General features: G+C 45.9%; 1 long non-coding RNA gene across 1 annotated transcript in view; it reads right to left on the bottom strand.

Annotated features, from left to right (window-relative positions):
* LOC115547586 (uncharacterized) overlaps nucleotides 1-24,806 on the bottom strand; it is a 44,840-nt gene that overhangs the window by 1,686 nt on the left and 18,348 nt on the right. The window contains exon 2 of the long non-coding RNA XR_003977392.1: nucleotides 17,733-17,805. This is a non-coding gene — a long non-coding RNA (uncharacterized LOC115547586). The remainder of the gene's footprint in view (nucleotides 1-17,732; nucleotides 17,806-24,806) is intronic.

Below are 24,806 nucleotides of genomic sequence, written 5' to 3'. Positions count from 1 at the left end.
CTGTCAAGGACGTGAACGATGTGAAGCTAAACATGCTAGGAATTTCCTGTCGCCGTGACCTCTTCCAGGGGGAGGCCCACGGAGCGTCGCTACGCAGACATGAACACACTTGCATGCTCGTGTGCGTCAGGGGGGAGAGATAAGTGTTTTGTTCGCTAGTGTGTAATATCTAAAGCACACACACACACACACACACACACATAAAGCCACCGTTTACGCTTAATATTAAAAACATGATATTCCAGACCGTCTGTGAAAAAGCGAGGTTCCAGTCCAACTCAATTAGCAACCGCTGTGACGATAAGGAACAGCGCTACAGAGGAAGCTAACGCTACGGGGGAGGGCTAATGCTAAAATGAAAGGAAAACGAAATTGGACGGCGTGATTTAAGTGACGGGTTAAGAATAAATCCAATTAAATAGTTTCATACGACTAATATCATGTCATTATGTCGTCACGCAGGGCGGGGGGGTACACCAATGTCAGGGGGCTCATACGTCTCACCGTAGGCAACCTTGTCAACTGTATTTCATTCTTCTAGCTGAACTGCTGCAGCCGGGTCACAAGGAAAACATTGCCGGAGAAGGGTCCCTTTCCCTCGTAGGCCTGGCTTGGTGGAGGGACGAGCACGTGAACGGTAGGACGACGGCGTAGCGCGGAGGAGAAGCGAATCTGGCGCTGCCCATGCCGGCTCTATGACTGGACGTCTCTGTCAAGATTACAACTGCCAAACTGTCTCCGGTTGCTAGGGGCTAAACACTCCGCCCGAGGCGACACATCTAGGCCAGTCGTAGGTCACATTCAAACCCTGGCCAGCTGAGAGAGAGAGAGAGAGAGAGAGAGAGAGAGAGAGAGAGAGAGAGAGAGAGAGAGAGAGAGAGAGAGAGAGAGAGAGAGAGAGAGAGAGAGAAATTGAAAGAGACAGCGAGAGAGAGAGAGAGACATTCGGCAAGGGAGAGACAGAAAGTGAGAGAGATGGGCAGCAAGAGAGCGAGAGAGAGACCGCAAGAGAGAGAGAGAGAGAGGGACATTCAGCAAGGGAGCGAGACAGCGAGTGAGAGAGATAGGCAGCAAGAGAGAGAGAGAGCGAGAGAGAGAGACAGCAAGAGAGAGATAACCTGCAACCCAAAGCATAATTATCCCAGCCAGTTACAGTTCAATAACTCCATCAGGCTGCTCGCCAGATACCCCGTTTCCCTGGCAACGCCTTGATTCACAGATCTGAGGGGAGGAGTAAGGGCAGACGTACTAGGGGAGGGGACAGGCCGAAGGTTGTAACAGGGAAGACACGCCCATCCAGGTCACCATAGACCACCAATGGACGCAGTGCACGTGCACACACACGTGCCCATGTGACGCAGCGGCTTGGCCAGTGAAAACCTTCTCTTTTATCAATGCTTTGCGCCTTGGTCATCCTTTACCTCATCATCATCATCATCATCATCATCATCATCATCATCATCATCATCATCATCATCACCATCATCATCACCGTAACCATCACCATCATGCGAGTAGCAAATTAGTAGCACATTTCGACAGCAGGTCTACAAACCTGCAATAAAACATGGAGGAAGGACTCTGGGCGACTGGGCTGTCCTTTTGACTCACTGTTTGCCCCGAAGCAATCCTCTGCAGATCCTTAATGGAGTCTAACCCTCATCTGTGTCACCCTGAGAATAATAACAGGCAAACTTTTCCCTGGTGCTCGGAGAATATTACATTAAAAGTGGGGCTACAATTTATACCCTTGATTAGATGAAAAAGAAAAAAAAGACAATTGCATTTGCTTTCGGGTAGGGGCGACATTGGGTGTCGATTGTGCAAGTGGGGCTTGGCGTCTGTGTGTGTGTGTGTGTGTGTGTGTGTGTGTGTGTGTGTGTGCGTGTCTGTTTGTGTGTGTGTGTAAGTGTGTCTGAGTGTGGCAGAGAGAAATACGCACTTGTGTGCAATGTCATCTACACATGATGTGTGTGCGTGTGTGTGTGTGTGTGTGTGTGTGTGTGTGTGTGTGTGTGTGTGTGTGTGTGTCTATGTGTGTTTAGGTGACTGTCTAGCCTCCTGCCGCAGTGTCTGGAAACACAGACGCCCCGATCACCTACCCGCCCTCCCCGCAGAATCCCCTCGCCGCGCCGGGCTCCCCTGTCAGCTGCATACCTCCCCCCCCCCCCCCCCCCCTAACACACACATATGAGCTAATAAACACACATAAAAACACACTATGGCACAAACACACGTACCTGCAACCACACATATTAATCCAGGCACTATCCCGCATTAACACATGCAGATGCAGACACTTGGACACAAACACACACACACAAACGCACTAACGTGGAAAAACGCACGCACAATGCACACACTTACGCACGCTAACACAGAAACACCTTGCAGAAGTCTTTGAATTCAGCAGGATTTACATGTCAGCTCCAGCCAAATTGTAGTGTGGCGTGTAAATGTGAATCTGTCCACCATTACTTTTATCTCACGGCGACGTGACAGCCCGGCATTTGATACATGAGCACACATCCAAACAATGGGGAGCGATCCGCACGCACGTACGCACACACCCCCCACACACACATACGCCAAGGACGACAGACACATCCACACACACAGACACACACGCAGGTATGCCGCTGCACTGGCTTTTAATCTAGAATCAAAGCCGGGGCCGTGGCTTTATCTGGGCTCATTCAGAGCTTCAATCACATCTATTCTACGAAGGAATTAGCCGAGACTAACACAAGAAGGCCCAAACACACACACACACACACACACACACACACATTGAGGAGAGCTGCGTAAAGGAGCACTTAGTTGAATTAAATATTGTGGCTCATTTGGCTGCGTTCTGCTGAGCCACTGTTGATGCCCCATGGCCACACTCCTCCACGCAAACCTGTGATGTTGTGACCCACCGCCTACTGCTGTAATTTGGAACGGTGCGAGACACGGCTACATTGAAATTTTACGGCGTGTGTTGTTTAAAACGTGCCGAAGTAATTTTCTCTGTAAGCAAAGCATGGTGGTAGTTCAATTAGCCGTGAGCAGATTGAAACCGGGAAGGCGGCACGTAATGTTTATTTGAATAAACTATTACATACTAAATTACACCTTGTTTAGGATATCACTTTGGTCACTTGTTTGAATAGCATGTCCTGGAATCAAATGAAACAATTAACCAAACAGATTAAGGCTGGCTGTCTACAGAGATAAATAAAGCGACATGAGACATGGCCCTGCCCCTGTCCTCTGCTTTGCCTTTAATTACAAACCACTCATCAACCAGCCACTATTATTAGATCCTTCAATGCACTATAACAAATTCAAATATGACATGAGTATATATTCAATCAAAAGATAATTACATTTTGGTTTCGGTATATAATTATAATTATTTTATTAAGCCAACTTTTTGCAATTTATGTATGGGATTTCCTGTGATTCAGTTGAACAGTCACAAGATGGATTCCTTGTCACCACTGCAATGCAAAAACATTATTTGGGTAATTTAATGCAGCCTAATGTGTGAGCTCACACACCTAAAATGTCAAAATGGGAATCTTTAAAATGGGTATCTGCATTGCAATATTAATTTAATAGTAACTTACACCTTCAACAGCTTGGATTGATTATAATAATTATTTGCAAAAGACTGCGTTAAAACGTAACTACCCATCCTCAAATATCGCCATTTCTTGGTAATGTTTATGATCAGGTTCTGTAACACACTGCATATCTCATCACATTTAGCTACTACAAACCTAAAAAAATAGATTCCAACACACACACAACCACACACAGACCAAAACACACACACAAACACGCACACACACACGCACACCAACCAACCCACCCACACACAGGACCCCCGCCCCCCCCACACACACACACACACACACACACACACAGCAAAAGGTTTGACTTTGAGGAAAGTTGGTATTCTCTGTGTGAGTGGGGCGCCGTGTAGCCCTAAGCCCTGCTTTTATTCCTGGTTATTTATTTATTTTAGGAGGAGGTTTATTGGATGGCGGGCAGATTGGATGCAGCGGGCTGCTTTGTTACTGTTAGGGGAGCAGTGAGGATCTCATCAGCGGTGGGCGCGCCTGCTGCCGGTCTACGCTGCGTGTCAGACAGAGTCTAATAAAACTGTCTGGCTGTTTTGTGGGCTTCCTCTCGCTTACGCTCTACGCTCTCGCTCTCCATCTCGTTGTCTCACTCCTTCCCCCCCCCCCCCCCCCCCCCCCCCCCCCCCCCCCCATTTCTTTCACTCTCTGCAACTCTACCTTTCTTTCTCTCCCCACTCCTCTCAGTGTCCCCTTCTTTATTTATTTCTCTCCCTCTCTTCTGTTATTTCTCTTTTTCCTCCCTCTTTCCCTCCCTTCCATTCATTCCACTCGTTCTTCTCTCTCTCTCTTCCTCTACCTCGTCTTGCTGCACTGTGTCTGACTGCTCAGCACTTGTCGCACCATGCCCAGCTATTTGGTATTCATGGGGCACAGTGCTCCTTCAGCTGTTGCTGGGGGTGGTGGTCTTTGTGTGTGTGTGTGTGTGTGTTTGTGTGTGTGTGTGGGTGTGTGTCTGTGTGTGTAAGGTTTGAGGGTGGGGTGGGGGGTGGTCTGTGGCACAGGCTCACACTGATTAGTTGGCATCGGCATTGTTCACCACAGAGGCAACGTAATTAGGGAGAGAAAGAGCGAGAAAGGGAGAGAGACAGGGGAGGGATGGGAGTGTGGGGAGGGGGGACATTGGAGAGGAAAATCAATTGTTTTGAACTGCATCTCTAATATGGGTAATTTGGCAGAAATTAGGTTTTCAGAAAGCCACGCTGCCTTGGGAACGTAAAAGTTTAAAAAGCAGGTCAAGCCGCGATGGCTGCAAATTAAGTCACACCTTTCACACAACACACACACACACCACACACCACACACCACACACCACACACACACACACACACACTTCCACGGTGAGCAGGCTTTCTTTAGCAGCCTTTGTCACAGACAGATTCGTGTGAGACTAATTCATTGTCGTTTCCTCTTTTTTTGTTGTTCGACGTGCAGCCTGGCTGAATCACATTATCTATTTGTGTCACTTGGAGTTGAAAATTGCAAGCCCAAATTTGGGAGCTTGTTGTTGTGACACTATGACAATGTATACGGTCGCTACAATCTGTGATATTTTTCAATGGGTTTTATGCTGCCCAAATTATGGGCTGTGACACTTCAATAATTAACATATTGCTTTAGTGTTTCGGCTTCTAATTTTGGACTACTGATATTTGCAGTACAGAAACACACAAACATATAACATATTTATCACTATATTTTTGATATACTGTATTTCAATTATTTACATTGCCTCTTTTGATATGTTGTACTGCTGGATTTTATTTATTTATTACTGACAGCATCAGATCTAGATTTAAGAAATAAATTGTAGTGAGTTGAAAAATATTTGCACACTCTAAGTGTGATAATAAAGTCTGCTTTATCAACGTCTACCCAGGGAGACAATTTCTATCGTATCGTTACATAATCAACGTTACACGGATGACGGCCACGGTTTTGCTATCATGACATTCCGGTATTCCTGCACGCACATGTGTGTGTGTGTGTGTGTGTGTGTGTGGCCGAATGTCTGTCTGTCTGTGATTGGAAACAAAGGGGATGACATAGGTAAGCCGGAGTCATTCAGTGAATGAGTTCACCAGAACCCAGAGTCACCACGCTGCGTAAGACAGCGACAGCAGACACATCCGTCTGGGGCCGGGCGACTGGAGCGAGAGTGATCGAATTTGGACGCACCGATTTGTTAACGGCTAATCAAATATATTGGCATGCGTCTGTGCTCTGCCGATGTTGACAGAAGTTTAATCAACAGACGGTTAGGGGGAGGTGCGCCCTGAAGCGGTCCTCCTGGTCTCCATGTCGGTAAACAACAGAAAAGAAAAAAATTGGAGTGATTGCGTGTGTCGCATTGGAATCTTTATTAACAAAGACCTACGCACTGTGTGTGACCGCAGTCTAGTCTGGTATCGGTGCTGCGATGCGAATGCCTAATGGTGTAGCGTGATAGTCAACGCTCGAGTTTGACGGCGGTGAATGGCGTTCTCTGTGGTTCTGTCTGGCAGAACCAAAGGCAACGCTTTCATTACAAACATGTCTGTGATTCGACTTTAACTCTTTATCGTTATGGCCGCGGCTCCCCGGGAACACGGAAAGAAAATGGAACAATTCCGCATTCCCCCGTCTTCATTATCCTTAACAATTTTTCCACTTTCCCCTTCCCAAACTGTATAAACCATCTTAAACAGATCTCAAGTCATCATTTAGCAGCAGGTCATCAGGCAGGCGTCGCCGTGACTCCACCCCGCTGGCGGTGTCGGTTGAAGGTCGATTGTGCCCTCCGCCCGCGTCCCAAGAGCCTAACCCGTGATATTTTACCAAGAGAGCTCACAAGTTAGGGTCTCAGGGAGCAGGTGAAGCACCAATGGCGTTCCACTGGGATGCAGGAGGCCAATGACAGGCACCGGCAGTGGCCCGCCCCTCTCTCTCTTCTTCTTGGGCATGTCCTCAAGTCTACCTCATCACACTCTGTCTAAGATGTGCACATGCATGCACACACAGACACGCTCGCACAAACACATACACACACACAGATGCACACACAGATGCCCCTCCATCCCTGCTCAAGGCAGTGCCAGGCTAAAATTACCAAATCAATTCATTCATGAAAAAATAAAAAAATGTAAAACATCTGTCCCCTGACAGAACAAAGAAAGGCGGTGCGCGTCCAGGTTGTCTGCAGATTGACTAATATCTTCCTTCAAGCTGCTTCAGCGTCCTGTATGCACAAAAGAGACAAGACAGACAGACAAGCGAGACGGACAGAGACAGACAGACAAGAGACAGGTAGACGGAGACTGAAAGATGGACAGACCGACACAAACAATTGCGGCATTTACGGTACAAACCGACACTTAATGAACAGAAAAGGGAGACAGACAGCGTTGGCTAGGACAGCGGCGGCGGCCGACGACAGACTGAGAGACAAAGAGGCAGACAGAGAGTGAGACCTGAATCAGCCCATGGTGCAGCACCGGTCGGCGGTATCGGCAGCCAGAGAGGAGCAGAAGCAGACAGGGGATCCGACGCTGCCTGCTCTCTGCTAACTAGCCTTTGTGCCGGCAAAGGACCTCACAGCCCACCCCCCCCCCCCCCAGCCCCCCGGTGCCGCCGCCGGCACCCCCACACGCCTCAACCACCACCACCACCACCTCCCCCCCTGCACCTCCACCATCGCCATCTCCCCATCAGCCCCGCAGCCACGCATGCTCTCTTTGTGCTCAGAGCATTGGCTGATCATCAGTCTAGATTACCCTTTTCCTCCTTTTCTCTCCCCCCCCCCCTGTCTCCCTCTCAGGTCTGCCCGAGCCCCCCCCCCCCCCCCCCCCACCCCCGCGTTGGCGGGACCCTCTGTCTCTGTCCGTGCCGATGCCAGGGTTGGCCCGGCGGAGAGCCAGACACCCCGCCACCGGCCCCCGGGTCGGGCCGGGCCGCCCCGGGTCCACTGGCTCTGGGTGCGGATGCCGACACAAAAAATCGCTCCGGCGCGATTTTTATCAATCATTGAAAGTCATCAACGTCGGAATCGGTCAGCAGGGCGGAAAGCGAGGAGACGGAGGAAGAGTGTGATAATTAAAGAAAAATCCACATTAAAAAGTGTGGATCTGAATCTTTTCCTTTTTTAAAGGAAGAGCAGCGGCAGGAAAAGCGCAGGACTGGTCTCCAGCAAACGGTTTGCACAAAGCTTTCTCCAGAACTGCTGGTGGCTCCCCCCTTTCTCCCCCGCTCACTCTCTCTCTCTCTTTTTTTTTTTTTTACTGTCCAGACTGAACCCGCCAACCCCAACTCCCCCCCCCCCCCCCCCCGACTCCAACCAGACAGACAGACACACACACACCACCAGAACCTGTCATGTAGCCACCAAACTGGGGCCCGGCCCCAACAATAAGTTGTCACTGTCACAGACATCCGGCGTCTGTCATACATGGACGAGCGTCACGTACAGCCACACAAACACACGCCTGGGCTCCCAACACGCGTCGGAATCCGAGAGGAACACCCAACTCACATGGGGGGGGGGCGATCGCAAAACTGCCCCGTCACAAGATTGCAAACTCTGTGACATTGTAAAAAAATACTCCCATGTCACCTCAGTCCATCAGGTACCCCGGCCTACCCACCCCTGCTGCCCCCCCCCCCCCCCCCCCCCCCTCTCTAAATAAACAAAACCACCCCTATATGCTAACCAGTCTGCCCCCCCACCTTAACACACACAACTCCTCCCCCTCAGACAACAAAAATGACATATACATTTCTGCCTTGCTTCCTCCCTCTCTCTCTATGCCGCTCACACTCTCTCTCTCTCTCTCTCTCTCTCTCTCTCTCTCTCTCTGGGGAATGCCAGGCAAAGTGGAGGCTTCCGGAAAAAAACGCTCCCCCGTGGAGTCCTGCGTGACGCGCACGCGGCGTGGCGCGCCTCTAGTCTGCACCGACCGACGTCTCTTTGTCATCCATCTTTGTGCCGACGAGGACGCGGAAGGAGGAGATAGAAGCGATGGTGGCAGCGGGAAAAAATGAAGGAAGGAAGAAGGAAAGAAAACAACACTCTGAAGAGCGAAGGCGAGAGACAGAATAAACGCGCCGCGCCGGGGCTGGGAGAAGCAGCCAGACGGCGCAGGTTAGTGAGGTGGGACACCAACCCCCCCCCACCACCACCACACACACGCGAGCCCTCCCCCCCAACCGCATCACTCCCTCCCTCCCCCCTCGGCTCCAGACGTGGAGACACTAGCCGCGTCGCCGCACGGCCATCTATTACCTCCTCCCCCCTAGCCAGACACACACACACACACACACACACACACTGTACACACACACGGATGCACATGCGCGTATAACCAGAATGAAATTGGAAGAGATGATGCAAGAAAAGCCTTTTCACCATCACCACCGCTGGCACCCTGCAGACACACACAAACAAAGTCCCTCGCACACACACACACACACACACACACACACACACACACACACACACACACACACACACACACACACACACACACACACACACACACACACACACACACACACACACACACGCGCGCCATGACCTCTACCCTAACCAACCACCCCCCTCCCACCTGCCCCCTGTCCCGCCGTCCCAAAAGCTGCCGCCTCTCCAGCCTCAGCTGTCTCTCCCCCACCCCCGCCAACCCAACCCCAACAGCAGCGTTTAGGGTGGAGGCGCCTGGATGCTCCATCTCACCAGGTCTCTCCACCTGTCTGGCTGGCTGTCTGGTACTCCCGGCTCGCCCCAATGTGAGATACTGCAGCAGGAGTCTGCAGCGAAAGACCCTCGTGCTCCCTCTCTCTCTCTCTCTCTCTTCGCCTCTACCTACCTATCTCTCTCCTTTTCTTCCTCTCACACCCTCCATCCAGCGCCTGCCGGCACACACGTTCCTCCCAGCGCTGATCAATTCCTTCTCCCTCTCGCTCTCTCTCTCTCTCTCTCCCCCCCCCTCCCTTTCTCTCTGTGTTTTTTTTTCCATCGGCGCTCAGACACGCTGCAGCTAACTGGTTGGCTGCCGAGGAAGATGCGCTCTAGCGCTTCGCCGCCGTTGTGCAACAGCACAACGCAACATGAATCCGACGCGTACCCATAGCCAGACACACACACACACACACACACACACACACACACACACACACACACACACACACACACACACACACGCACACGCACACGCACACACACACACACACACAGATAGACAGACACAAAGTGACAGTCACATACACACAGACAGACAGACATGCGCACGCACAAACGCACAGAGAGTCATGTGCGACTGTAGACAGACATAGTCTCTGACACAATATTGGAGGCAGGAAACAAACACAGTCATCTGAGACAACACACAAACAGGGCACAGCCTGAACAGACAGAAAACACTGCTGGCAGCCAATGGCACAGATGACAAACAGGAAGACAGGCGACAACAAACAAACAGCCAAACAAATGACGCACTCTCTGATACTTCAACAATGCCGCCGAGCGGGAGAAAAACAAACAAAAACAAGGATTGAATGAATAATGTATAATAATAAATAGAGAAATTAAGAAATCGGAAATCGGGCCACCTCCGTGGACACAAACGGCACATGGGCCGATTTATTAATTTATTCCGACAGGATGTGCCAGCAGACTGCGACGCAGGGCCACGTCAAGCATGAGCACAAACAGTTACTGTCAAAACATTTTGACCATGCTACACAACGGCGTGCTGGGCGACAGACAGCGCCGTCACATTCGGACGCCTCCCTTCCGAGACAATAAACACACAGACGAAACAATTTTCAGGTCTGCAGGGCATTGTTTCATTTAAATTTTCGTTTGGGGGGAGATCAAATAACGTACTTCGCAAAATGTTCTATATTCATACGCAAACGTACACACATATAGAAGCTGAAGATGGATAGGTCCTTTGTCGCACTGCAACGAGTTTAGTATAACATGGGCAAATTAAATGCAAGTGGGAATGAGTGTTGTTGTACCTTTTTAGGTGTGTGAATGTATGGGTCTGTATGTGTGTGTGTGTGTGTGTGTGTGTGTGTATGTGTATGTGTATGTGTATGTGTGTGTGTGTGTGTGTGTGTACGGAGAGGGGGGAGGGTTATCAGGGCTGAGTGGGGTGTTTATAATGCATCTCTAATCAGGAGAAAGCTTTGACCGATCTACTATAGGACTAACCAAAAAATCGTCGTCCATTGCCGGCCATTGTGTTAAATGTCATATAACGTCATTTCCTCGTCTGCTATCCGACTATCTGGCTTTTTTTTCCGCAGCCTTGTATATTTGTCGCACTCTAAAGCTTGATAGATGTTTGCTGTACGTCCTGTCTGGGGAGGAGAGCGAGAGGAGGGAGCGCTCGTGGCGAACCGTTGGGTTTCCGTGCCCTCGTGTTTGTTTGCTTCTCCTTATGAGACGGCTTGGTCTAATCTGTGCGCCTAATCGCCCCCCCCCCCCCCCCCCCCCCCCCCCCCAACACCCAGCGATAGATTAGGGTTGTGACCCCGTCTGACAGCGGAGGGGGGCAGGGAGAGAGCGCTGCAAATGTTATCATTGATTGATTATGCCCTTTTAATTCAAATGGAAAAAACAGCAGGTTTGGGGGAGCTCTGTCGCAGTGCAGGGGAAAAAAGGGAAGAAAGAGGGGATGAATTTCCTAAATGTCATTTCGCCCCATGCTTCCTCGAGGTCCGCGGTCCACGGGAGGGACGAGGAAGTGAGGACATGGCGACGGCTGCGGCATCGACGGCAGAACAACAGAAGCGTTTTCGTTGCCGAGGTGAAAACGAATGTTCCGGCCAATGTCAATACCGTGACCAGGTTGAAGTCTAGTGGGGGAGGGTAAGTCTTTGGCCTGATGATGGCGGTGGCGACCGCAGGGGCTTTGGGGGTGTGCTATTTTCTGCGCGCGTGTGTGTGTGTGTGTGTGTGAGAGTGTGTTGGGGAGTGATCAATCAGCTCTATTACAGCCATGTCACTGCAGCGTCTGGAGCTGCCGCCTCTCCCCCGCCCTTCGCCTCGGTACGCACGCACACACGCACGCACACACGCACACGCACACACACACACACCTAGAGACAGAGACACGCACACACACACACACAAATATATTGCTCCCATCTCCTAATCGCTCACTTCGTCGGTCTAGACTAAAAATAGGTTGCTCGCGAGTGTAATTAAGCCACGTAATGCAATGACATCCATTTTTATGTGACAAACTGCATTAACAGATAACAACAGTCTACACCGTAACCACACTCCGTCTTTGTTTTGCGTCGGTAAGACACGGATGACGCCGAGTTATTTCCCCCATCCCACAGCAAAGACAATGCAGCCCAATGGCAGCACAGACCACTACCCAACTACAATGTATTCTACACTAAACGAAAAAAATGAATTTGTTTTAATATAAACCAAAATGTGAACCGGAAGGGTTGCAGTTGATTCGAGTCGAATGGCACATGGGTGCTGCCATTTGCCATGACGCAATGACTTGTTTTATTGGGTGTTTTTTTTTTACACAAAGAGCCCGAAATAGCTCGGTGGTCTGATCCATATCTGTGGCACAGACGATGGGCCTCATGCAACAGTCAGGTAGTCAAACAATGGCCACGTCGCAGACAGCGTGGAAAACGCAGGATGGAGAATGGAGGACTGGAGCAAGAAGGCAGAGCTATAGGAAAAGAGTGGAAAGTGTGTGAGTGAAGGAGGGGGCTGGCGGAGGGAGGGGGAGGGGGTGGGGGGGTAGAGAATATGCGATGCACAGCGCCTCTCCGGCAAGCCAGCCCACCAGCCAGCCAGCGGGACATTAATGACGATCATGTCTTGTCACACTGGCTGTCGGGCCAGTCAGCAGTTCTTGCCCTTGTCCCTGCCCTTCTCCAATCAATGGCATTGATCTGTCCCAGGGGTCAAGGGGCAAGAGCGTATCAATAGGGGGAGAGTGGCTGATGCAGCAGGCGGAGAGGGGCTGGGTCCAGACAGATCGATGACATCCCCCCGTCTGCCATTGGTGTGTTATGATTATTCATTTGCCATTATCTCGGCCGCATTAAGAGGAATCGCTCCCTCCTAGCAGCTGGGACATTCAACGACACTTGCCTTCGTGGATGAGTCTGATATTTGTGAAAATGATAGAAATAGCCACTGGCCTAGAAACAAATGTTTTCCGGTTCTTTATCCAGTTTGCTTCTTCTGTGTGTGTGTGTGTGTGTGTGTGTGTGTGTGTGTGTGTGTGTGTGTGTGTGTGTGTGTGTGTGTGTGTGTGTGTGTGTGTGTGTGTGCGTGCGTGCGTGCGTGCGTGCGTGCGTGCGTGTGTGTGTGTGTCATCTCATTGTTAGAAAAGGTGCTTATCCCATTGGCTGCCTCTCCAGCTCATGTGTGTCTATGCTGCAGCGTTCGCCTCGTAAAATCTTAAGAGATCAGGGGTTGCCATGGCTGCCTGTGTTTGTGTGTTGTTTGTGTGTCTATAGGTTATACGTTTGCAAGAAGCTCTAAACAACCAAAGAAAAAGGCAAAACAAAGCAATCATCATCAACAACGCGGCACTACCTTATAACGAATGACACGTGTCTGCCTTGGAGTCTAATAAAAGTGCTCTAACGTTGTATATTTGAATAAAAACATCTTTCAAATAAACTAAGGCTGTGGGACGGCGAGCTCCAGGAGCAACAACAAGAAACGATTGTTTAGGGTGTTCAGGAAAAAACCGGAGGCCCTATCCGCCTGCTATCTAATCCCATAATTTATTTGTTCAGCCATCCCATAAATGACAACCCAGCTGGAACCAATGACTTTTAGCGCTGCTGCCGGGGCAGCTGAGTGGATGAGTGCTGAGCCAGCACAACGCTCCATGGCGACAACACATCTGGAAGAACCATTGGAGTTGGTTGGTGAAGAAAGACAAGCAGAAAGCCTTCTTCTTTTTCATAATTAATCAAAGCTTGTTGCTGCCCTACTCCCATGGCTATGTTCAAATGCTGGGGAAATGGAGGCTGTACTATATGAGTAGTCACGTGAAATAATTAATGATGAAGCTAACAGTATTTTCGCTGTGTGTGTGTGTGTGTGAGTAGAAACTCGGGTATTTGCTACCTTGATTTCAGTTGGTTGAGAAGAGCAGGCATTATCTGTACAAGTGACTACAGAAGTGATGAAAGTTGATGAATGGATTACAGTTCCCATGGATATACCCTTCTCCTAATGCACTTTAAGAATTAGCACAGAATCTATGACACACTCAGGGTGTGGGCATATCACCACAATGAAAGCTGAACTACACAATTTCCTGTGGGCTCATTTGGAAGCAGCTCAAGGTGCTTTCTAATAAATAGCTGAATTACAGGTCAGGTTGTCAACCTGACCTGAGCTGTAACTGAAAACATTCGGCAACAGAAACGAAATAGCATGGAGAAATGGTTAACTGTTGCCAGTCCTTGCGGCCTTGTCAATTTTGGCAAATGATTAGCAAAAAAAAAGTGTGACTGAATCCACATGCACCCCTGATGGTATTTGACTTGGCATTCCATCGCTCAGAGTATGCGATCATTCGCATGCCAACATCATCATTAAAACTGCGATTTAACCTCTATCGACTAAATCAACCCTGCATGTTCGCATATTGTGTTAGCCAGATTCTTCCAACATGAATTTGAGAAAAAAATCCACATCTCAGTGCGGCTCAATTACCATGAAGCCACTCCAGCTAGCCTTGCCTGATGTCTGCCAACTCTATGGAAACATTGTGGAAAGTGGTGAACAGTTATTAGCATATTGAGCGGCAAAGGGAAATACGATCAGGAGTGGTCACTGCAAATGCATTTTGACTTGCATATCAATGCCAGATGTGGCTGCAGTCCATCTCAGACACATCTTCAAATATCTGCATGGAGGTGCCATTTCTGAATAGGGTTTACCAAGTTTCGTGCTAAGCAGGTCCTTCAGCTATATGCATATCGTCATTCTGTCTGCGGTATGGGTTTTTCACAATTCATGTCTTATATAGGTCATAACTTAGCTATTGCTGTAAGTCTGATAAATTGCAAAATAGAAATATGACATCTATAAATGAACAACAACCAAGATATACAAAGATTACAGTACACATTTTCTAAAAAGGACTGCCCAACAAACAATGGATAAGTGTGTATTAAAAACATTGTAAATGTAAAAGTGAATTGTTGCCAAAAAGCCAAGAGAATATATTAATGGTCCCTTAACGTGAGTCTACTTAGAAATGACCTTCCCTCCTGCTGAAGAGGATAAATAACTGCAACAGAATATAGTGATGCCTCTCCAGCACTTTCAAATCAAGCTTAAAAGAGGTGTAACAAACTGTGGCAAATCTAGAGATGAGCCACTGGTCCATGTTCCTTAGTGAACTGGAGTAATTTTACAAGCTGTGGGGTGGAGTCGTGTAGAGATGAAGCCAGAAGCAATGAGCCAATTGGACAAATCTACAGTAAACAGAGGCTGTAGTGTCAGAGAGCCAAGCTCAACCTGAAACCTGATCTTGCCTCATAAATGCTCTCTGTGTGTAACACCATCCAATATGTCACAAGGCCCACTACACAAAGCATAAACATTCTTTATTTTTCATGTCGAAAAAGGTACCGTTTCAGTGGTCGAAAGTAAGGCTGTTCAGTTGTAGAGACATTGAAGCCGTCACTGGATTCTAAACAGACCTCTAAATCTCAGAGAAAAATTTCCGATATAAAGTGCAAATGCGCATGTTGTAAAAGGGCAATATTTGTACACTCAGGAAGTGTATGAAACGGAGCAGCTGAAATGTATTATGACTCTGTCTATTTCACTCTGTATACTTTATATACACGCATCTGGGTGTCATAAAGTTTGCCAGTAGTTCACATCTCACAAGCCATTTAAATGATGGCATGTCCCCCCCGTTGAACAAACTTCTGGTAAGATGGAGTACCATGGCGTAAGTAGCCTGAGGCTCGGTTTGAGGGGTAAAGCCACTATACTGTGAAATTGGTTCTACCACTCAGCTCTGCCTTATTGAGAGATATGCCCTTTAAAAGGAAGGAGCAATATTTATCACCGCTCTAACATTAAGGTTAAAATGTTCTGCATCCAAATGACTAAGCAGGTCTTTAATGGCATTCTGTTGGACCATCAACGACAAAATTAACCCAAAATACTGGTGTTTATCCAAATAAACCACTGCTTCAAAATCAGCAACACATATTGTGAATTAACAAACTCTACTGGAGGGATAACATTGCAGTGGAGACAAGGTCACCAATCTGATCAATACTGTGTAAACTTTTATTTTATAAAAGGAAACCATGTCTAAAATATATCAAACAGAGGCTCAATGAATTGTTTCGGCCGCAAAGGTCAGCAAAGGTCAACTACGAAGCATGAACCCCAAGTTGGCAAGAGCAAGAAAAAGGAAATCTGCTATGGAGCAACAGCATCGATAATGAGCAGTGAAAGACCATTATATTAATAAAAATAAGCTGTTAGCTCAAAACCTAAGTCAAGTCTTTGATGTCGTACGTGTACTCCAAGGAAAGCTAGAAGGTTGTACAGTCAACTCCCACGGTGTAATTCTAAACCATACAACCTACTACCTCAACCCGGATGCACACATTTTCACAAGTTTCCCATCTCTATGACATAACAAACCTCATGTTACCCAGTCAAGGTTCCACATACTTGTACCTTAGGGTTTGGTTTGGTAGGATGGAATTAAATAATTCAAGAATAATTCAATATTATTATAAGTTGTTTAAATTTGTTTTTTATTGATGTTTGCATACTAAAATTACTATGCATCACAATCTTATTATTAGATGGAGGAAGGCAATTATTATTAACTGGACCAAATAATGAGACCAAAAAAATGGCTATTTGCCCACCAGGTTCCAGCATTAAAGCGAATGAGCCAGGTCCTCTGTGAAAACCCAGAAACGTAATAAGACTTTAAACATCAGGTCAAGAAAGTTAGCCAGTTAATTTTCCCGCAACTCTGAACCTTTTCCAAAACAATCCCATTTTAACCATTAACCTCGTCCATACCCTCATCTCCTCACCGCTGGACTATCGTAATCTCTCTCAGTACCTACCTAGTCCACCGTGCAGCAGCCAGGGATAACACAGGTTATAATAGATGACATCACAGGTGCGCAAATCCTGGATTCCCCCCAATGGCTCCCTGTTAGCTGTAGGAATCATTTGCATGACTTTTAAAACACTTTGTCTGCATGGAGCTCCAGGTAACATAACAGATCTGCTGAGGCAGTATAATGCAGTGCATAGTCATAAACCGCCAGGCAGGGCCTTCCTTGATCTTCCAGAGTCTGGTTGTTAAACCAAGGGTGACTAGGCTTCTGCCCTCAGGGGGCGCTTGACTCCTTGCTCCATGAAAAGCTACTTCTGCCATCTCGTTTCCTGTGTTTAGTCTTTTAATGATTTACGTAGAAAATGAATTGTATGCGTTACAATCATGCCAGGGTACCAGGTCAAGCATTTTGCCCTTTGTTTTTTAAGATGTAATCAAAATGCAACTATAAAATGCCTTCCTTCCTCATCCATGAATATGTATTTTCAACATTATCAAATTACATTGCAAAAACAGCAGTTTGACGAAGTTCACACCAGGATGACAGAGACCTGCAGAAGCGAACTTGTGCTGTCATATTTGCCACAAGATCGGATCTACGGGTTTGTGTCAAATGGTTAAATAGCAAATGGTATCAAAATAATGAAAGCAAAAATATCAAGGCAAAACATCACTGTCCCAGCTTATGTGACCTGACAACTGTGTTAATACTTGTAATTGCCCCTGGGATGATTTCACTGCAAGAGAAGCCAAGTAGGAAGAAACGGCACTTGACTCCTGAAGGACCCTTGCCTGGTTCACTACTTACAATCACTGTCTGGGCTGTGTATCCGCTCCACAGCATTCAAATAAACCAGGACAATAACAAGGAAGCCACAAAATTAAATTGACCCTTCATCTCGCTCGTTACAGCCTAGTGACGGTTTGTAGTATTTAGAGGATACATAAGGCAAATCTGCCCCATTCATCCAACCACCGAGAAAGAAAGACAAGTTTTCTCTTAACTTACCGGTTTCAGAATCTGTCTCGCCTCGGTGGTTCTTGATGGGTCCAGGGCAGCTCAAGTTTTCACTCTTCTCCCTCTGAAAACAGAAAAGAAACAAAAGCCATAATTAACTAAATGAAAAGGGACATTGCTGGATGCGGTTGAGGCCTATTATGCTACAGAATATTAATTATCTTTTAATTAGAAATTATACAATTGACAAATTATTAGCACTGTGCTTAGTGAAGTACTATTGAGATTATGCATTAAAGCATATTCACGTTAGTTGGAAGCAAGAGCCGGTAATTGTGTCTGCACAGTGTCTGAGCAACAAAGAGACAAAGTAAAGCAAGAAATGTGCTCTGCCTCGCTTTTTTTCTCACCGGGTCCCGGAAATAAAATTAGATCCACGGTCCTTATCATAATGTAGAACTAACTCTTGTGGATTGTTATCCAAAAGAGGCTCCCAGAAATCCCATTTCTCGGTCCTCTCCGCGGCCATGAGCGCCGCGTTTGTGGGGAGAGGTTTAAACAACTCAGCCAAGACCGCGGGCAGCAGAGAGCCATGGCAAGGAGCTGCATAAATCAGACCGGCTGAGAGGGATGCCAGTGTAATCAAGCAGACCACGGTCAGCTACTATTAACCGTGCCAATGCCAGAGTCCTAAACACCAGAATATTCCAACCACCGCAGTGCGACAAAGACAGGTATGCAACCGCGGAGAGTGGGAACAAATGCCATTGCCAGACTTTCACTATCTCTTGTCTTTTCCTCATCTAATTTCCACTCAGGTTTATTTTTTTCAATCTGACCATTGTTTTTCCACTACCGCTCATACCATTCTTTACTAAATGTTAGAAAATGTCCGTTCTTAAAGTGCAGGAAAACATTCAAGCCGAAAAGCTGCACGGCATTTTCTAAATTAGCTGGCTGACAAGACGGCTCCATCCGCCATTTTCTCGCTAACCGAACGAGAACGGGCGGAGAGAGGAACTTGATAGAAGCCTTTTTTTGGTTGGCATCGGTTTCCAAGTTTTCTTTTTCACCTCTTCTCTTTGCCTTTCTCTTGCTTGGCACAATAACGAAACCTTGGCTAGAAACATCACATGATTTCCTACCAAAAGCCACAGCATTCCCAGCAATTATTATCCTGACATTGTGAAGACATCTTTTGTCCAAACCCAAACCCAGTCTGCCCCCCCCCCCCCCACACACACACACTTCCCCCAACCAAAAAATTGGCACCTTCCAAGTGGGGTAGGTAGGGAGAAGGGGTGGTGTTAGGAGTCATGGCAACCTTCACCTGGCAGCCTGCCCATCACCCGAGGTGGGGCAAAGGAGAGGATCATGCGATGTGGAGCAGGAATTCTCCAAGACTTCCAAAATCAACTCTATGGGCATGCTGGTTGCCTCAGATTTCATCATGTAATCCAATCGCTTGTTTTGTTTTACATAGCGAATGAGGAGGGTTAGGGAAATGACATTCAGACATTTTTCTGCTTAGATTTGGCAGTCCATTAGGGTTGGTTGCTGACATTTGAGTGACCACAAAGATTGCATTCTCATGATTCTGAAACAGGGATTTATCAGATACCTCCCAGTAAGGAGTCTGGGCAAAAGGTAATAAAATGTTGCCAAATTACACAATAAAAGGGATTATGATTTACAGCCAAATCGCCTTGACTTACAACAACAGTGACATTAGTCACTGGTGATGTGTTGCATGAATCAAAGTCCCCACCCACCCCAGGTAACATCAAGATTGGCAATCTAACAGAAACAGCCAATTTTATTAAATCCTTAGAGGATGTCACACTATTTCATTCGCAATCTCCCAAGCTTGTTTTATAAAACAATCAATGAGGGAGCTGAGTCGGTCAAACATTCAGACCGAGTCATTTATAAAGGATAATGAACTTAATATTACAAATTACAAGAACAACATAAGCATAAGAAACTAAATGAAAGAATAATGTTTCATGCATGGTTGGTCTTCATTATGTGTGGTGCTTAGGGGTGCTAACTGCTGTGGTGTCTTGGCCCGTGGAGGGGAAGAGGAATCCTAAACAAAGGAGCCATGCTGGGGCCTCCAAGGCTCACCTGCTCTAGACTCCATTAAACCGACTTAGCTGAAACTGTTCCAAAACATTCTGCCACTGAGGGGGTCATTTCATATCCTGAAAGGCAGGGGGCCAGGGTCAAAGTTCAAATGAGATCGGGGTTGGGGATGAGATGGTAGCTGTGGAAGGGGGGAGGGCCTTCCCCTGGGATGGAATATACCACTGCAAATCAGACGGGTGGAGTCAAGCTGTCAAACAGGCAATATTAAATATTGTATGGTTTCTGTGTGGGAGTGGGAGAGAAACGAACACATCCACTTAAGAACGAGATCCATAGACCATATGTCTGGGGATGGAAGGAAACAGACCACAAAATATGAATGTAATAAAATATTGTGACACAGATCATCATATCGAAAACAGTGAATGCACATGGTAATTATGTGTAACCTAAGAAGAATTTATTTAATTTATATTTTTTATGTATCTATTTTGTCTTTTTCAAATGGAGTAAAGGTCAAGGCAGCTTGAAAATGTAGCAAGAGGGGTGAAATGGCACACAGGTGGTCTAACGATTTAAAAGGCTAACGTTGTGATTTGATGATCTACTCAATAACCTATTCCTTTGTAAATAGATCTACAATGTATGTCATTGCTCAACAGAAACTAAAAAACAACACTTACAAAGTATACATTATTGCGTTTAAAGTTTTACGATTTTTCTGAGGATGAACTCGATACATTTGCTGAAGAGAGATATACCAAGAATAAATGCAACAGCTGAATACTGGAAATCATACAGGCTTTCCTGATAAGGCTTTTCCTCCATAAGTAATATTTAAAATGAGTTAATCTAAATGCTAAAACTGAGAGTTAGTGTAAAAAAAAGTCCATTGGTGTTTGTGGGGTTTCCACGTGGGAGATCACATGTAAAATCCTCAGTTTGGTCATGTCAGATCTCTTAATGATCAAGTATTAAACTTATAGAAATAGAAATTATGTTATTTAGAAAGTCTTTTGGAGTGTGTCGTTGCTTTAAATTCTAACAAAGCTTTGCTGCGCAGCCAGCCGGGACAATGACTTTGTCTGACCCACCTGTTTGTTGATCCTACTGCCTAGCACCAGACTAAACACTACGATCTTCCTCATGGCTTATTGGCTGTTACTGACTATGCTAGAGCCAATCAAATGAAAGGGAGGGATGGATGGCAGGCAGGATCAGGGAATTGGGCTTCTGGAGCAGTTACAGCAAAAGCTGAGGCAGACGCAAACAAAAGAAGCAAAATATTTGGAATGATCTATAACCAGGAAGCTGGCTAAGTGCAGACAAATGGTTATGTTGGTTCCGTCTTGACCATAAAGCCTGAATTTTCAAATGCATGTATTTAAAAGAATATAGATATTTTAAATGGAGCAGGGCAATTACACTTCATTATGTTTCCTGATGTATGTTCAGTTTTTTGCAGCAGGAGCTAATGTTGAAGCATAACTGTAACCAAGTAAAAGGGCACCGGTTTCTGAATGGCACAGAATTGATTACGCTGCCTCCGATAGGACTGCTATCCGACCAGGCTTTTACCATCTCTAAATGGATCAATACTTAATGAATTCCAAACGGTTGAGTTTCAAAACATAAATGTATCCTACAAATGAGTGCATAAAGCAACCCCTATGGATCAATAAATATGACATTGCATAAAGCCTGGGAAATGCATCTTCTTAATTGACCTGTGCATTTCAAATTAATAAAAAAGACAATTAAAATGGATTGCGTTGTGCAGCACCTTGGTCCTGAGATGTTAAAGAGCACAGCATCGTGTGGTCGGCTCGCCTCGGGACCTAATGTGGGGCTTTCATTCCCACCAGCTCCAATCATGCAGCTCGGCATGGAATGCATGGGATCTAAATGAGTAAAAGGCTAATTTGGGTTTCCTCGTATCATAATATATGCAAATAGTAGTATTAACTTTTTGCTTATACAGCAAGGCTATGCAATTGTTCAACTAATGTAATTAAGATTGACATGCACTTCATAGCATTTAGGAGTCATAATGTAAAAAACATGATCAAATAATTGTTAATGAATATATGATAATGCAAAAAGATGGTATTTCAACAATTATTTTCGTTGCAATAGATTTATAAACCAATAAACTCTGATTTTTAAACAGTTTGCAGGATAAGTGACAGAACTTGAGTGGCCCTATTTGCTGTCCTAGAACTTTTTCCTGGGAACATTGACCAACAACTGTTAATGTGTCACGCATCGAGTGAGGTGATTTAAACGTGAAAATTAAGAAATATAATTCATATAAAATGGTTTTACCTCTGAGTAAATAGGTATAGGATGTCAATAACAACCTAGTAGGAAATTCAGGCTTATTTATTAAGATTGTTTTGGAATAAGCACATTCCCATGTTTTGGAAGGAAAATACATTGTTTAATTTATTGTTGAAACATAAATAAATAACTAAAAAGCATTACTTCTTTATCTTTTTACTTTACATTTGTTGGTGTGCAATGCTAAAGCACTGCAAAACGTTTGTGTATGTTGAATCTTAACCTGAGAGCTGAGAACACAAGTTTGGTCTTACTTACATCTAGGCTAGTTGTATACCATTATATTGTTTTGTTTTTTCGTTTTTTGTTGAGTATGTACGATCAATTTGAATTCAATAAATATAATGTTGGTTTCTTTCCGTCATTTCCTTCAAAAGGTTAGCTACAGGGGTGTCATTTTCAATGAAGCAATGAATAATCTATCCAACAAATCGTTGTCGCATGCCATCTCCAGAGGAGAAGACTATAATCGAGTGAATTAAGGATTCCATCTCATTGGAGAGGCAGAAAGAGCAGTTCTCATAATGATACCTTTTCACAGCCTGTCTCTACTATTTCTGTTTCCAAAATAATTCCCTGCAGAAGCTTTCATTATCCAACCAATTGACTGACAAAGGAAAATACCCCACTAGAAATAAAACAAATTAGTGTTAGTCTATGGAAAGAATAATTGCTGATTCAAGACTTTAATTAGGCTCTTGAAAACACAATCATGCACAATTAAGAGGCAGAAGTCAATAAAGTAAAACTCAGAAAATAAAGGGACATGAATTCATATTTCATGATTTGCAAAGGATTCACTGAGCATAGCTATACTTTAACATTACGAAGCTTGAATGTGAATAGCTTCCAGGGCTATTGAAGCAGCCAATGAGACGAGTTGATTTGCAGGTAAATCAGATGGGTGAATAGGCAATACATCACTTTCAAAACATCCATTAAGCCATAATGACTGGGGACACCCAGAGACTTGAGGCAGAGCTCAATGAATACTTAAAAGGGGGCTCCTTCATTGAATGTTTTTTTGCAAACAGCCAAACTTTCTAAAACATATGAATGTATCTCAGATATAAGACAAATGATGTAAGATAAATGATATGTACTGCAGATCATCAAGAAATGTCAAACGAAAACACAAGGTACCCCTTAGAAACTAGACATTCATCGACCTCCAGAGAATATGTTAACCATTATGGATCCCTCGGAAACTCTAGACAAATATCGTCCGCATATTCAATGGTTTGCACTTTAATTAATCTCTGTCAAAGCTCTGGAAACATTTTCAACGAGCTATGCCTGAGTGAGAATCAAAGCCAATCAGTGTCAATGCTAAGCTGTACAGCTCAACCCGACGTTGGGCTTGGTTTGTTGGGCCCAGACGAAACATGCTATGATCATATGATCTTTGAAACAGCTGAGAACAACACCCTGATCCATCTACGGGAGATTCCAATCAGGCCTCGGTCCAAGGTTCACGTCCATCCAGTCAATTAATGTAACTGCTTGTCTTGATTTACCATCTCCCTGCTAAACTTGTGCCATGTGCCCTGCTGTCAAAGTCCCTGATGATGGCTTGAGGAAACAAGCATGTGGGTGTATTTTGACAAGCATCTTGGAAAGGCGGACTGGGAAGGAGATCCCAGAGCGAGAGACATGTGGCTCCTCACCACCCTGGAGGCCCAGACCTTTTAGACCACATATTGCAGTGAGCCATAAATTCAGGCAGGGGCAAACCAGGACAGAGGAGGGGTTTCTAAATGCAGTCCTGGTGCTGTCGCCGGAGAGACCCCCACCCACTGCCAACCAACCATCTACCCCACCCCACGCTGGGCTACATGCTCCGCGTTCCCTTTGTCCGCGGTTAACCCGTTAAATCCCGCGGAAGATCCTATTCAGAGTGGAGTCACACTCCCGGGGGGGGTTGTTTTGTGTGGAATAATGATCTTAAAGGGTTCCGCGGCGTCGCCACCCATTCCACCCCTTAACTCCCACACAGATGCGTTTGTTTCCTGCAGTGTCTGTTGCTTCCATTATTGTCAGCCCCCTTGCCTTAAATTGTCGCAAACACCTTCAAACGACACGTTCCTTTGAAAGAGGTCTTCTCGTGGCCTCAATCCATGCAAAACATGGTGGTTGAGTGAGCTAGTTGGTTGGACGTATATTAGCCCCTGTTGGTTGTATTTTTTATCCGTAAAAGACAAGGGTTTTTTTAGGTCAATATAATTCTCGATTCACATTAGTGTCATGACATGAAAGGGCTTGCTTGTTTCTTTCTGTGTTTGCACACAGAGCGCAGCAGTGAATTTATTTGCAGTGTCGCGGCGTACACAAGTTAGAGACGGAGAACACGTTGCCGGGTACACAAAGAGAAAGTGTAATTATACTGCAGTGATGGCCTCCGTGATTAATGATGTGGGCCTCTGAATCCAAACCAATGGGCCAATGGCAAATTACAGCCATAAAAATAAACCATGATCTGAACAGGTCAGTGAGGCTGGAGCACAAAATGTCTTTGAGTGAATATTTATATAGTTGTATGAACAAATGCAAAACAGGGCATGTTACCTAATTAACGTTCATCAGACGATGAACTAAGAATCCTTCAACAATGGGGGATGAAGGTTTAAATGAATGCATGCTCATACATTTTCAATTTTGTCTGTGGTTGGATATACAGTAACGCTGTGATTTTCTGTT

The sequence above is a fragment of the Gadus morhua genome, chromosome 7 (genome assembly GCF_902167405.1).
Source record: "Gadus morhua chromosome 7, gadMor3.0, whole genome shotgun sequence".
In the NCBI taxonomy this organism is placed as follows: Eukaryota; Metazoa; Chordata; class Actinopteri; order Gadiformes; family Gadidae; genus Gadus; species Gadus morhua.
Note: the sequence above shows the minus strand (reverse complement) of the source record. Positions and strands in the feature narration are given on the sequence as shown.